Source organism: Mauremys reevesii, linkage group 6 (genome assembly GCF_016161935.1).
Source record: "Mauremys reevesii isolate NIE-2019 linkage group 6, ASM1616193v1, whole genome shotgun sequence".
NCBI classification, from domain to species: domain Eukaryota; kingdom Metazoa; phylum Chordata; order Testudines; family Geoemydidae; genus Mauremys; species Mauremys reevesii.
This window is the reverse complement of record NC_052628.1, coordinates 11,327,126-11,343,331: the sequence shown is the minus strand read 5'-3', so window position 1 is coordinate 11,343,331 and position 16,206 is coordinate 11,327,126. Positions and strand designations below refer to the sequence as shown.

Here is a 16,206-nt window from a genome sequence, read left to right as displayed (position 1 = left end):
AGTGGGGGAGGTTTAGGTTGGATATAGGAAAAACTCTCTCATTAGGAGGGTGGTGAAGCACTGGAATGGGTTACTTAGGGAGGTGGTGGAATCTCCTTCCTTGGAAGTTTTTAAGGTCAGGCTTGAGAAAGCCCTGGTTGGGATGATTTAGTTGGGGATTGGTCCTGCTTTGAGCAGGGGGTTGGACTAGCTGACCTACTGAGGTCCCTTCCAACCCTAATATTATATGATCCTCTTCCCCGCTTTGGGTACAAGTCAAGGTCAAGACAGAAGGGCAGGCCACCATTAGGGAAACTTGCCCTGCCACTGATTGTATGGTATCTGTTCTCTAGATGAACACAAGACTTCAAAATCCAGAGCTGTCAGTAAAACACAGACAAAAATTCCACTTGCTTCCCTCCCTAGGTGCACCCAGATGAATTTCTGAAGCCTGCTGAAACTTTTATAAGCAGCCGCTTGCAGAATCCTGAAGCCAGTAGTGTATTTAATATCCAGCTCAGACATAATGGACCAAATTCCCCACTAGTGTAAATTGAAGTCAGTGGAGCTGAGCCAATTTACACCAGCAGGGGTTTTGGCTCCTTAGCCTCAGGGTCTTTTAAAGGATATATAGTTTTCTTTTTTAAAAAAAGATAAAAGTGATCCAAAAGCAACATCAAAGTAAATGGAAGCTTCCAGATTTAGCACCTAGTGTACCCAGAACACGGAGAAAGATTAAAAACCATTTATTTTAGGGCATATTTCTCCGGTTTACTCCATAAACAATTCAGGCTCATTATCTAATGTGAGCAAAATGTGTATTTTCCTCTCTGAAAAAAATAAGACAAACAAATGAACAAACAGCTCGGTCATTTCTTTACACTCTGCTGCCCCAGCATTATCGTATTACAGCAAAACCGGTATATTTCAGGGAAGCGGTTCTCTCACTATCTCAGTTTCTCAGCGGGAGGCCAGGCTGGAGAGGAAAGTTTTTTGTTGTTGTTTTCTTTTATCCTCCTAGATGGTGTCTCATTTTGGCCCATCAGCGGGTGCAGCTCTTTCATTTCACAGAGGATTTCATCTCCCGGCTTTGTATTCAAGTTGGGATGTCTCTAAAAAGGCAGTTTGCCCTCAGATTGCAACCCTCGCTTTTGCCCTCCTGAACTGCTAGGTCTGAAAAAAGCTGGATGGCTGAATTATTATTTTTTTCCTTCCCAGAAGCAAAAGAAAAGGATGATATATCATTCGAATTAGGGGTGAAATCCTGGCTCAACTGAAGGCAATGAGAGTCTTTCCTTTTACTTCAATGGGGCCTAGATTCACTCTAGAGAATCAAAGCTGGACTTTTCACTTGGAGATAAAAAGTGAACCACACATTGACAAAGAAAACTTCCTTCTATTTGCCCCTTTAAATCATTATTTCCCTCTTCCCCCCCAGATAACTTATTTAAAAGAAATCTTTTGGGGAACTGGAAAGAAGTGGGGATTCGGAATGGGATTTAGAGTGATGGGATTGCTGCTGTTCAAATCCAGCCCGGCTCAGGAGTGACTGAAACTGGATACCATCTAGTGACTGGTGGCCCCTGGGTGTAATAAGTGGATAGCATTTGTCCACTGGGAACTACAGTGAGACCTACACCTGAAAAGTAGGTACTAATTGATTCCTTAGAAGGGGAACAAAGGATTGATTGGGCCATGGGGACCAAGTTACGCACTTACTGCTAAAAGAAGGGTTGAAGCATATTAGCAGAGCAACGTGGGGAAATTTGTACTGATGCTTTCCAAACAGTACTTGGTGGGACAGATGCTTGTGATCTGCAAATTGGCAAAGGTCTACTGAAGCCAAAATCCAGCTGAGGACCTGGCCTGGATATGGATAAATAAAAGACTTCGATGTCCAAAGCTGTAGTCTGGCACTTTTCATGAGCAATACATTCACGTAAACATTGAAATACACAATGAAATGAGTGGGTACTGTATCTTAGTATAATGATACTCTTACTGCTGTCCCTAAAAGAATTCTAAATTTTGCTCAAAAATTGTGTTGGCATTTTAGTCCTATAGGATATCAGTCCAAGTTTCTAAAGGTCGTGTACTAGGGTGGAGAGAGAAATAGTACAAACCAGATTAGTGAGCCCATATGCCTGGCTTGATTCAGCCTGTTTTCTGCACAGCAGGAGCTGACTTTAATGTCCCACCTTAACACAGAACACTCTCTCTTGTAAAGGCAATAGATACGCAGTCTCTGGGTGTAGTTGCAACTTCCCCACGGCACAAGATTCTGATCATTGGCATTTTTATTTTAATTAGACAGGGCTCTGAGAAATAGGACTTCTCTTCTCAAGCCTTTCTGAAGCAAAAGCACCTTTTTTTCATTTCTGTTTGAAACAACTCCCCATTGCTTTCCCATACCCAACTCAGAGATGGCTTACAAACATCGCTGAACGAGCAAAATGAAAGAAAAAAAAGCCACCAACAAATCACCCGTATGTCAAAGGAGCTCTTAGAATACATGCAAAAGCCAACCAAACATTATGAACACCACTTGTGAAGTGCTTGGCTTCACACAACAAGAAACCCCAAGTTTCAAGACTTCTTCAGCAATGTGAACTTGCCCAGCAAGGAAAGGTGCTACAACAGTGCCCCGCAAAGAAACTCATAATTGAGAAAGTGAGGGGCGATCTAGTGCAACAAGACCCTGGACTAGCATTGGTTGGAAACGACTGCGCTAGAGATCTCTGTCTACCTGTTTACATGGGCCCCATCATGATACTATTTGAGTGCCTCATAGATGACCCAGGAGATCTTTCTCCATCCTCATCTTCGCCAAGAAACTCCAACACCATAAATTCCAGCTTCATCCTGACAGCTCTGTACAATGGTGATGATTATATCCTTTCAAGATGTTTTGAGTGCACAAAAGAAACAGAAATATTACAGGAAATCGCTCTTGGGAGCGCACAGCTGATCAATGTCACCAGAAATTGTCTGCAATTTTCATGCAGTGGGTGGCATTTCATTACTTTTACCGATGGGAAAGGCCGCTGCTGCTAAAATTGTGAAGAGCCAGAGTAGACCGAGAATCTCACAGGAGGCATTGCTAGAAGGCAGCAGCATTGAAATTATGGGGGAGGAATACCAATGGGGAAAGGAGGAGGGGGAAACTGGAAATCACTACGTGCTAATCCCTTACTACTGTCTTCTTTTTTTAAAGTGTGAATTTAATGCTGCTGCAAAGTGCTGGAGTGACAGCTCTGGTGCTTGAAGGCCTCTAGCCCCAGAACAGGCACGACATGGGAATCAGCAGCGCAAACTTCTTCCACGTGGGTTTGCAAACCTGCCTCAGGTGGCTCATGATGAGAGGGAAGTGTTTTCTATCCTTCTCATGAAATGCTTTCAAAAACACCTGTGTCCCACACAGCCACTCCAGTGCATGGCTTAGGGCTTGCGAGGCCAATACCAAACCTCCTCATTGTGCCTCCAATTCAGTGAAGCATTTAAGCAGGCGCTTAAGTCCATCCCTGCTTGGCAAAGCAGTTAACCATGTGCTTAAATGCTTTGCTGGATACAGATGGATGGCTGAATCAGGGTCTGTATTCAGAGATATCCAGGCTTTCTGGGACTGCTTCATTTTCAAGAAGTCCAGATAAATCAACATGACTCGCTGGTACCCATGAGAGCCACTATGTGCACCTTGGTCTGTCTTTTTGTGGTTTTGTTTTAAATTACCTTGTTTCCTCAAGGCAATCGCTACAGCGCACAGAAATCTTGCTCAAATCGAGAGAAGAGCTCCCCATCTGTAGCTATGGTACAACTTGGGATCCACAGGCTGAGGATCACTGAACCTGAGCAAAAAAATCTCAAGTCAGTGGCAAGCAAGTGGTTTGCACAAAATCAGTGTAATCTGCTTGAATTAATGACTGTTTTTAAATGGACTTTGTGAGAAGCTTTGACAATATCACAATCTATCAGCAATTTTGCATGCATAATCTAAACTATATTATATTCATACTTCAGGCCATTTTCCAGCCCAGCTTTAATTGGGTTGCTGTTAACATCTATCTTACAGAGATAAAGTGGGTGAAGAAATATCTTTTATTGAACTAACTTCTATTGGTGAAAGAATTTTTGAGCTTACACAGAGCTCTTCTTGAAGTCTGGGAAAGGTACTCAGTGACACAGCTAAATGCAAGGTGGAGAAGAGTATTTAGCAAAAGGATTTAAGAGATATTGTAAGAGATCAGTTAAGGGGAAGGGGACAGTTAGCACCTCAGCAGGACAAAGGATGGTTAGTGGGTTATAGATCGTTCTAATAAATCAGGCATCTTTATTCAGTCCATGATTTTTAGTGTCTAAAAAATTAAGATCGCAGGTTCATCTTTTGAAGGTGTGCAGGTTTCCTCTGAGGATGAGGACTGAGAGGTCAGATATGGAGTGATCATTTCATGAAAAGTGTTCACCCTGGGGTGATTCAGTGTTTTTGTCTTTTTGATAAGTTTATTAAGGAGATGGTATGATGGGACTGCCTACAATGGCATGCGGCTCCAACGGCAACTGCCAATAGCAAAAACTCCCAACCGTGGTTGACAGGACACTAGATGGGGAGGGCTCTGAGTGACTACAGATAATTCCTTCCCAGGTATCTGCCTTGTGGGTCTTGCTCACATTCTCTGGTTCTGACTGATCGCCATATTTGCGGTCAGGAAGGAATTTTCCTCAGAATCAGATTGGCAGAGACCTTCTGGGTTTTTCACCTTCCTCTGAAGCATGGGTCACTTGCTGTCTTAAACTAGTGTAAATGGTGAATTCTCTGTAACTTGAAGTCCTTTAACTGTGATTTGAGGACTTCAGTAACTCAGCCAGAGGTTAGGAGTCTATTTCAGGAGAGGGTGGGTGAGGTTCTGTGGTCTGCAATGTTCAGGTCAGAGTAGATGATCATAATGGTCCCGTCTGACCTTAAAGTCTATGAGTCTATAACAAAAATGATAAAATATTTAGAAAACCTGACCTAGGAGGAAAGGTTAAAAAACTGCACTTGTATTGAGAAAAGGAGACTGAGTGTGTGGGAAGGGGAGGAGAGTGAAGGGGGCCTGATAACAGCCCTTAATGTATTTGAAGACTGTTATAAAGAAGACAGCAATAGTTTTCCATGTCCAATGAGGCTAGGACAAGAAGTAATGGGCCAATCCAAAGCAAGGGAGATTTAGGTTAACGCTTAGGGAAGACTTTCTAACAATGAGGGTAGTAAAGTGCTGGAATCAGCTTCCAAGGGCTATAGTCAACTACATTTACTTGGTCTTGCCTCAGCATAGGGGTGAGGGGGCCTGGACTCGATAGCTTCTTGAGGTCCCTTCTAGATGTATATTACTATGATTCAATAATTCCCAATTACCAGTCACAGTTTTTCCGATCAAATTCTTCCTCCTAGCTGATTTGGCTCATCTTTGTGAAATTGGCCCTGTTAAAGCACCATGTATATTTTTTACTGGTCTGGTCTTTATTCTGCCTGTACGTTACTATGGGATCAAGTCATGAGCATCTGTACCTAAAGGACTGCCAGCAGAGTTAAGGATTATTAAAAAAAGGGAGTTTTTAAAAATATATTCAAAACTAAAAGAATCCGGATGATGGTATTGGTCCATTATTAGATGGAAATAGTAGAATCATCAATATGGCAGAAAAGGTGGAAGTGTTCTATAAATATTTCTGTTCTGTATGTGGGGGAAAAAAAATCAGATGATGGAGTCATATCATAACACTATTGCAATTCCACTAGTATCTCAGGAGGATGTTAAACAGAAACTACTGGATTTAGACATTTTTAAAATCCAGGGGTTCAGATAACTTACAGGCAAGAGTTTTAAAATAGCTGGCTGAGGAGCTCGTTTGACCCTTAATGATTTTTAAGTCTGAATTTGTCTAGCTTCAGTTTCCATTCATTGGATATTTTATGCCTTTGTCTGGTTGGAGGCTTTTAGACCAAATGGCCAACCTGTGGTCTGCAGAACCCAGGGATGTGCAGACTGTGTCTAAGATTTCCAGAGGGGCTTGCAACTCCAGTTGAAATTTTTTAGGGGTCCTCAAATGAAAAAAGGTTGAAAACCCCTGCTTGAGACTGTAGAATATTTTCCCAAGGAAAGTTCTGGGAGCCCCCCCTCTGTAGCATAATTTATAACTAGACTAAACAAAGCAACGGAGAATACACTGAAGAGAGCATGATCTTCTGCTGGCAGAAGGACAAACTATCTGCATACTCTGCTAGAACAGATTTTTCCCATCTCTCTAGTTTTTACTGCGCTGAGACCACCACTTGCACCTAGTTATGTTTCTAATTGAAGCAATAGCTGAAAAGTGGTAATAGTGGCAATTAATTATAAAGGCTTGCCTGGGACGTCCAGTTATTACGTAAGAACACATAGTTCCATCAGGCCAAGCCTCTTACAAAACTACTTTTGTTGGGGGAACATAGTAAGACCATTTGTCAATGCTGAGATTGTTCATTGTAGTTGAAGCTAAATTACCTAGGGAGCTGATAAATGATGAATTTGTGCATTACTGATGTCAAGGTCCATTGCCAGACCCTTTTTCCTGGCCTTTCCTATAAGGAAACAACAATGTAGAATTGATACCTTATGCCCCCTTCTCCTCCTTTTCCTGATGCAGCTAACAAATAACCAACATGCAAAATTAACGTAAGGTTGCTATAGCTAAATAAGCAGACAGTGTGTGATTTGCAGTTTGGCATATGCGCATTTGCCATGATAAATGCTTTTTTAAATAGCCAGTTCCACAAAGGATATAGATTGTTTATGTAAGATTAATTAAAAAATAATTATCTCTGACTAGGAGAATGAGACACAATAAATGGACCATTAAATCTAAATAAACACAGAGGCTGCCACCTTTTGTTTAAATCACAGCTATGAATATTTATTGTTGTGGTCAGAGAAATGCTGAACCAGCCACAAAAAGTAGCCCAGGTAAATTCTACTTACATTAGCTCCATATGCAACATGTAGTTTGTTGGTTGATGCTTCTAGGTCTTGCATTGGTATTGCAGGCAGAAGTAATTCAAACTGATAGAACCAAAGTAGACCAATACCAGGGCCGCCCGGGGCGGGGGGCGCAAGTGGGGCAATTTGCCCCAGGCCCTGCAGGGGCACCCCCATGAGAATACAGTATTCTATAGTATTGCAACTTTCTTTTTAATGGAAGGGCCCCCCCGAAACTGCTTTGCCCCAGGCCCCCTGAATCCTCTGGGTGGCCCTGACCAATACCTGCATCTGTCCCCAGGGGTGTCATCCTATGGAAGCTGATTATGTGGGATGTGACCAACTGATGGACCTTGCTTAAGTCTGCAGAGGAAAGTTAAAAATACCCAGCATATCTAATCAAACCTGTCTGTCTAGGCATTTATACGGCACCCATCATCATTTGTATGTGTGCGCCCATATGACAACATGCCCTGCAAGACAGGTCCTTCCAGTGCTCACCACTTGGGATACATGCCTGCTCTCACTGAAATCAATCGACCTTTTTGTCATTTACTTCAGTGGGTATCAGTTTAATCCTGTGCATGGGAAAATGTCTCAACTCCTTACTTTTGAACAGCAATGAAACTCCCAATCATCTCTAGCTATTTAGAAGAACTCTCAGCAGCACTCGGGGACCAGACCTTCTCATCCCTGGTCTATTTTGTGTCTGGATTATATAGGCTCTCCTATCATGAAACCCTTTGAGGGCCATTTTCTGTGTTTATACACACTAACATGGCTCAGTAAATAATAGTGATACTAATGATAATAACGATACTAATAAATTGCCCGTGTTGTGGATTATGAAACAGAATATCACGAGTTATCAGGAGGGATCACCAGAAAATCCATTAAACTCAATAGAATCACTGGACAAGCGGGGCTTGTGAAATAATGTTTCCATAGGCATCACAGAAGTTAACATTCTCTTACATCTGAACATCAGATTATTTCTGTTACTCATTTCTGTCGGAACAGCATCAAGTGAGCAGCTCAAAGACATACTGACGAGTCTGTTAATTCATAAAGAATCCCACTGAGAAGTGGAATCACATGCCTTAATATCAAGTGGACATTAAATCATGTGTCCATTTCCCTGGGACCAACTGGCCATCCACTATAGTTACTTCCATTGGGTCAGAATGTTTGTTCATTGGTGGTGATCTTTATGCATCAATCCAAATTTCAACATTGAGCACAGACCCCGCCTCCATCTCTCATGGCTTACTGCAGCTCACAGATTGCATGATTACCTTGAGGCTGCCTGCCCCCTTTCTCTTACTAGGCTTGAAAGCTGCCCCCGCAAAAATATTTGCAATGTGTCTCTGGAAAACTGTGTGTGTGAGATGAATATGACTGCAGAAAATCTGTATGTGTCATTGCATCAATTTATATTGAATTTGGCCAAGGATACAATGTTGCTATTTTCTCCAGAAAACAGTGTCTATGACTTTATATATTAAAAAAAAGGGCAAGGCACCCACCTACTGCCGCTTCTCTCTCCAAGAGATTGTGTCAGGAGAGAGCAGCTATGACTAACAGCTGGCACTCTCTGCTTGCGGCTGCCTGAGAAGTGGTGCTGAATTTTATAGGTCCTTTGCCCTTACCCCTGTCCAGATGGACTCTTGCTTTCTGGGTTGGAGCTCCAGCTCCATCTTCCCCTGTATGGCTCTGATTGCAGGCAACCTGCAGTGAATCCAGCTCAGTGTATGCTGGTTTCTGTGAATAGCTGATTTCCCCTATTAAATGTTGACTGGTGGGGCAGGCAGGCGTGGTTTGCTTTGGATGAATCTCATCAGAAAGCGGCACACTAGATTTTAGTTTTTTCAGTGTAAAAAAAATGACTCAGGAGCTTGCAGTACTGCATTGCTCTCCATCACCTGGAGGGGGATCTTAAACTGCCCGTTTGTTGAGAGCTATGGCACTCTGACTTGACACTTCAAGAGTGACACTTTAAAAGTTGTGAAAAGTGTTCTTAATAGGGCTGTCAAGCGATTAAAAAAATTCATGATTAATCGTGCTGTTAAATGAATATATTTAAATATTTTTGATGTTTTCTACATTTTCAAATATATAGATTTCAATTACAACACAGATTACAAAGTGTACAGCGATCACTTTATATTTATTTTTGATTACAAGCATTTGCACTGTAAAAAACCAAAAGAAATAGTATTTTTCAATTAATCTAATACAAGAACTGTAGTGCAATCTCTTTATCATGAAAGTTGAACTTACAAATGTAGAATTATGTACCTGTTTTATTTTTTAATGCAATGTAAAATTGTAGAGCCTGCAAGTCCACTCAGTCCTACTTCTTGTTCAGCCAATTGCTAAGACAAACAAGTTTGTTTACATTTGCAGGAGAGAATGCTGCCCACTTCTTGTTTACAGTGTCATCTAAAAGTGAGAACAGGTGTTCTCATGGCACTCTTGTAGCCGGTTTTGCAAGATATTTACATGCCAGATGCACTAAAGATTCATATGTCCCTTCATGCTTCAACCACCATTCCAGGGGACATGCATCCATGCTGATGATGGGTTCTGACAATCCAATACAGTGCAGGCCGTGTTACCTATCAGCTTTGTGTTCTTGGGGAACCAGGGTGCAGTACCCAACCTGTCTGACTCACAAAAGACTTTCTCCCTCCCAGCCTCTGCTTAAACCAAAGCCGATCAGAAGAAAGATATAGAAAAAGCAATGAAAAGGCAGTGGACAACCCACCTAAACCCCTCCGGACAAGGGTGACAGGATTAAGGAAACTCCCCTAGCCTCATTTGCATTGAAGATGGGACAGGGACACACCTCCATTAGCACACAGAAGGGAGAATAGAGATTCCAAGGCAAGAACCGCACGGAACGCTGGGACCAGAAAAGCAGGGAAGCACTGCATGATGGGGGAATCTCTGCTCCAGCTGTTAATGAACCCACACCTGCACCCACCCAGATCAGTAGTTATCAGACCAATTCTAGTAATAAATCCTCTATTGGTATCCAAAATACTGAAGCTGCCTAATTGCATTGTGAGCTCCGTTGAGGGAACACCGCCCATAGCCAGGAACGATCAGCTCCTTCTGTCTAGCCTGAACCAAAGAACCTTGAGCATCAGTTTACCCATAAATAAATCTAGTGTTCCTCCTTGACCCACTCTTCTGTCCCTATAAAAGCCCCTCCCACGCTCAAGTAAGTGCTCTGATGCCTGGATCCAAAATCTGCACAAGTTCCATTGGAACTTCATTTTCTCCTGACTGATCATGCTGGGGGCTCTGCCTGTCTCCAGCACTGCAGACCCTCAGCTACCACCACCACCTGAGAATCCTGATCAATTCAAGCATCACGGAGTGGTGAGAACCCAGCTCTCTCTCTAGGTATAGCCTTCTGACCCTGACTTGTGTGATCAGTTATAGTTTTCTAAATCTGACTTTTGTAATCAAATTTAAGTTAGATTTAATATTATAACTGTTTTGTTTGCTTGGCTTCCTTTGTATGGTTATTACCTGGTAATAAATAACTTTCATGGTTAAGCTGGTCCCTTCACTTTCTCTCTCTGCAGCAAAGCTCCTCATCCCTAAGCTAAAGATCCCTGCAGCACCCAAAAAAATCATGTGGCGTTAACCCACTTGATGAGCAATTACCAGAAAAATTGTAATGTGAAAGTGGGGATAGGAACATGCTGAACTTGGGTTCTATGAGGGTGGCAGCTTGGAAGTCCTGCTTGACCCAGCCTACTGAGTCCACAGACATATGGGGTCAGCTTTTGAGTGCTAAGTAACCCAGTCCTCTCAGACACGCTCTGTTAGTGTGTGTTTGTCTGATTCTGGGGCTGGAAGAACCCAGCCCTTAGGGAAATGAGGTCCTGCAGAATAGCTCCAATGGGAGGGAACTTGCAGAAGGGAGATGTAGAGCTCCGTATGAGCGCACAAGCAGTACACTGACAGAATTACAGAAGACCCCCCCGCCCTCTCCAAAGACTAACCCCAATAAGTGAGCGTACCCCAAAGGAATGGCAAAGCTGGTAACAACCGACATGTTCATTTTCATTATCTGAGTCAGATGCCACCAGCAGAAGGGTGATTTTCTTTTTTGGTGGTTCGGGTTCTGTAGTTTCCGCCTCAGAGTGTTGTTCTTTTACAGCTTCTGAAAGCATGCTCCACACCTCATCCCTCGGATTTTGGAAGGCACTTCAAATTCTTAAACCTTGGGTCGAGTGGAGTAGCTATCTGTAGAAATCTCACACCACTACCTTCTGTGTTTTGTGAAATCTGCAGTGAAAGTGTTCATTTTAAGAACATGTGCTGAATTATCATCTGAGACTGCTATTCCATGAAATATATGGCAGAATGTGGGTAAAACAGAGCTGGGGACATACAATTCTCCCCCAAGGAGTTCAGTCACAAATTTAATTAATGCATTATTTTTTAAACAAGCTTCATCAGCATGGAAGCATGTCCTCTGGAATGCTGGCCATGTTTAGTATATCTCAGATATAATTAACTTGCAATGCTGGCTACAAAAGTGCCATGCAAATGCCTGTTCTCACTTTCTGGTGACATTGTAATTACAAAGAGGGTAGCATTATCTCCTGTAAATGTAAACAAACTTGTTTGTTTTAGTGATTGGTTGAACAAGAAGTAGGACTGAATGGACTTGTAGGCTCTGGAGTTTATCATTTTGTTGCTGAGTGCAGTTATGTAACAAAAAGAAATGCACATTTGTAAGTTGCACTTGTGAAAGTGCACTACAGTACTTGTATGAGATGAATTGAAAAATATTTCTTTTGCTTATCTTTTACAGTGCAAATATTTGAAATCAAAGTGTATTACTACAATTACAACACATACTATATATATGAAAATGTACTAAAAATTTCAAAACATTTAATACATTTCAATTGGTATTCTATTGTTTAACAGTGCAATTAAAATTGTGATTGGTTAATTTTTTAAATTGTGATAAATATTTGAGTTATTTGCATGAGTTAACTGTGATTGACAGCCCTAGTTAATAACCAACAGCACACTGTCTACCTCTCCATTGGAGTGGATTAGGTAGCCATTAACCCTCAAGGGATTTTCTGCATATTATTTTAATAGCATATTGGAAAAAAACCCCAACAACAACCAGCCATTGAAGCTAAAAATAATTCAGTATATCAGAAAAGAAAGTAAGTAATCAAATGCCTGCAGTTGATAAAGAAAAGAAACGCCATTGTTTTTTGTGTGGAAAGCAAACAAGAAAAAAAAACACACACTCATCTACGATACAATACAACGTTCCTGGAAAGGAGAAGTGTAGAAACAAGAGGGTCTTCTGTAATTCTAAGCAGCCTAGCATCATGCACACTTAGGGTGACCAGACAGCAAATGTGAAAAAAAAAAAATCGGGAAAGGGGTAGGGGCTAATAGGCACCTATATAAGACAAAGCCCCAAATATCAGGACTGTCCCTATAAAAATCAGGACATCTGGTCACCCTATGCAGCACACTTGCTCTCATGAAAAATCCCAACTCTACAGTTAGTTTGATTTTAACTAGTGACAGCTAACGCTGGTGGTTCAGTCTAATTCTTCATCTCTAATCTGTCTCCCCAACAACTTCTCTCATCTTGCTGTCAATATAAGCTTAACATGGTCAAAACTGAATTCTTCTTCTTGCCCTTCCCCCACCCCTCCCGGCTTCCATTTCTCTCTACCTCTGTGTACAATCCCATCCTATGTCTCACTCGCATCAGGCCTGTAACCAGCGGGTCATCTTTGGCTGCATTGTCTCTCTTGCTCCAGACCATGTTCCAACAATGACACTTCTTCCTCCATGGCACAGCTCAGTTCCAATCTCTTCACTCAGTTCACACCACTACAACACTCATCCAAGACCTCATCATCTCCCATCTTGACTATTTCAGCCTCTAGCTGTTTGACCTTCCTAGCACACACCTTGCCCCAATTGGTGCTCCTGCAAAAATCCATTTCCTGGCCAATTGTTCTGGCCACGCTTGTCACAGCTTTTGCTCATTCCCCATTCTTCACTGCATCAAATCCAATTTTTGCCTGTCACAGTTTTTCCTCCCTGCAGATCCATTCTCTCATCTTACTTGGCTGCCCCTGCCTCCTCTGCTTTGCCAGCAATGCCATCCCTGAGTGCTCATTTGCCCCCTTCTTCCCATGTGACTCCAGGCTTCCTTCCATGCTGCCCCTTTGGCATGGAACACCCTCTCCAAAACTAATCCATCCCTCAAGCCACTACTCTCCTCCTTCAAATCCGCCCTCAAGGTCCACTCTAAAGTGAGGCCAGCGGCAAACTGGCAGTTGGAAACAGCTGACCAGACTGGGCAATGTCTATTTTATTTATTTATGTCAGTGGTTCTCAAACTAGGTGTCATGACCCCTCAGGGGGTCACGAGGCTATTACATGGGGGGGTTGCGAACCCTGCTTTGCTCCAGCATTTATAATCATGTTAAATATAAAAAAGTATTTTTAATTTATATGGGGGGGGTCGCACTTAGAGGCTTGCTATGTGAAAGGGGTCATCGGAACAATAGTTTGAGAACCACTGATAGCTGTTCACATGCTTAGTGTATATAAGCATGGGTTCCTGTGCCTTTCCCTCTCCCATTCACTGATTGTTTACCTCTCTAAATGTATCAGGTACTTATATGGCCCCTTTTACCACAGTATCTGAACCCTTCAAGCTTTTAATGTATTTCTCCTCACAACACACCTGGTAAGATGGGGAAAATAGCACTGCCCTACTTCACTGATGGGGAACTGAGGCTTAGAGAAGCTAACTGATTTGGTCTGGGGAGAGCAGGAAACTCAGGATTCCAAAGCCCCCACCTAGCACCCTAATCCCTCAGCTAGCCTTCCTGCTCCCAGCTGCTTGTCATGTGTCATATTTACCAGCCAGCTCTTTGAGGCAGGCACTGTCTCTATGTGTGTATATATAATGTCCTGTATACTAGAGTCTTGATCCTGGCAGAGCCTTATGGGAAGGGGCTGTAATGCAAATTATAAGATGAGTTTGTATAAGAAGGAATTCTGCCTACGAGTGTGGGGAGAAAGGTATGTTTTCCCTGAATGTCTGCTTGTGTCCCATTAAAGCTAAATTCTGTTCTATAGAATTATAGAATTAATAGAACATATTCTGAAACTGTACAAAGAGTTGCAAAGCACTTTCTGCCAACAAATGTCAGTTCGTACCTGCTAACTTCTGTGTTAGAAGAAAACATCAGATGAGCCTGTCAAATAGATTACATGGCCAGGGATGCAACTGAAGGATCAGGCCCTGAGTGGGTGGTTTTTTTTTTTCCAAGTCAATGACATGCACTGTGCTGATTCTACTTCCTGGCCACCGCCCCATGTAAGTGTGAGGAGGCCACAAAAGGAGTCAATTCAGCAATCTCTACCACCCTTCCCGCCCCCCCAAAAAAATCAGCATGGGATTTAAACATGAGTGGAGTCACAGTGGGATAATCAGCTCAGTAATGAAACAGCAAAGAGGAGGAAAAGGTTTACAGACCCAAATGTCTGATCTGTATCTAGAGATCTGTCACATTTACAATAATTAAATTGATGTTTACATCTAAAGAAGTAAATAATGAAAAAAGCCTACACAAAAACTCCGTGCCTTGATGACATAACACTGCCCAACTCAGCCAGCAACCAAAAAACCTGCTCCTGGCTCTCGCCCCCCCCACCACTGAGATCATACCTAGTATTGCATCCTCAAGAGATCAAAAATCATTAGTCAGGCCCCCATGTAACAGTGCCTTCTTGGGTCACAACTGAGAATGCTAAACTCAGGACAAACTGTTGAGAAACAGGGCAAACAACCCAAAACTAACAAGAAGTCATAGAAGGAGTTTCCTTGGGCATCTCAATTCTTATGTCACCACCAAAAACCACTGGATTTAGAGAGGAGTGGATCTTTACAACCAGACTTCTGATCCCAAAGGGCCAGCCACACACCCAGGTCAAAATACAACTTAGATCTTACCCAAAAATCATGCTGCCAATCCTTTGGAATCTAAAAGATAAATGATTTATAAAAAAAAGTCAGTTAAAATTGGTTAAAAGAATCAAATACATACAATAATGCAAAGTTCTTGGTTCAGGCTTGTAGCAGTGATGGAATAAACTGCTGGCTTAAAAGTCAAGTCTGACTGCTACCAAATCATTGGAAAGTCCTCAATGCCTCGGTTAGAATACTTCCATTAATACAATTTTATAGCCCTGGAGCAGGATAGAGGCAAAATGGAGGGGTTTCCAGGGCCTTTTATATCTTCTGCCATGTGGAGGGAACCCATTGTTTCAAACAAAGCCTTCAGCACAGCTAGTGGAAAATTACAGGTGACAAGATAGTGTTTGGAGTCACATGAGCAAGTCACATGTCCATGCATGAAGGTTTGGACACAGTAGAAGCCATTACCTATACCTCAAACAGCACCTTTACAGAACGGTCCATTCAGTGTAGATGAGCGTCTCCCATGGTCCATTGTCAGTTCAGTGTTTCTTGATGAGCCAATTAATTTGAATAGTCCCTCCAAACTGTGCTGACTAGCTACCTTGTGGGCGGTACCCCAGGAGCAAACATTTGAAATCTAGGTATAGAGCCAATACTCATAACTTCAAATACAAAACGGATACATGCATACAGATAGCATAATCTTATTCAACAATTATAAGCTTTCCCTAGACATCTTACATGCCACATTTTGTACAAGATTCGCTGCCATTATATAACAGTGGTTGCAACAATGATCAGATAACATCGCAGCCCAATAATCATGAGTTTGTTCAAAAGACTATATAGGCAGAGGAGATGCTTTGTCTTGTGGCTTTTAGAACCCCCCTGGCCCATTCCCACTCTGTATGACAATTAGTGTTGCCCACTCTCCCATGTTTATTGGGGAAATGGATTCTGGCCCCTGCTGCAGGAGCTCTCACCCCATCATCTGCCTGGCCCCAGCCCAGCCTCTCCCCAACCCCACAAGGTCAGTCTTCCAGCCTCACCTGTGCTCCTTCTGAGCCTCTTCACCCCCACGTGGGGCTGAAGCAGGATCTCCACTGCCCCTTCCTGGCTGGCTGGCGGCAGCTCCAGAGGCTTTTCCCAGGCAGGATAAGAGGAGCTCCCCCCTGAGCTACTGGGTTCTTTCACTCCCTCCTCCCCACCTGTGAGAATAGTTTGGTGAGGGCT

The 16,206-nt window shown here is 42.6% G+C and overlaps 1 long non-coding RNA gene across 1 annotated transcript; it reads right to left on the bottom strand.

Annotated features, from left to right (window-relative positions):
• Positions 1-848: 848 nt before the first annotated feature.
• On the bottom strand, positions 849-16,158 carry LOC120408505. The gene is made up of 4 exons (XR_005600738.1): positions 16,023-16,158; positions 15,007-15,036; positions 3,709-3,824; positions 849-2,874 (listed from the first exon to the last, which is right to left on the bottom strand). It is a non-coding gene; the product is annotated as an uncharacterized LOC120408505 (long non-coding RNA).
• Between the last annotated feature and the right edge of the window lie 48 nt (positions 16,159-16,206).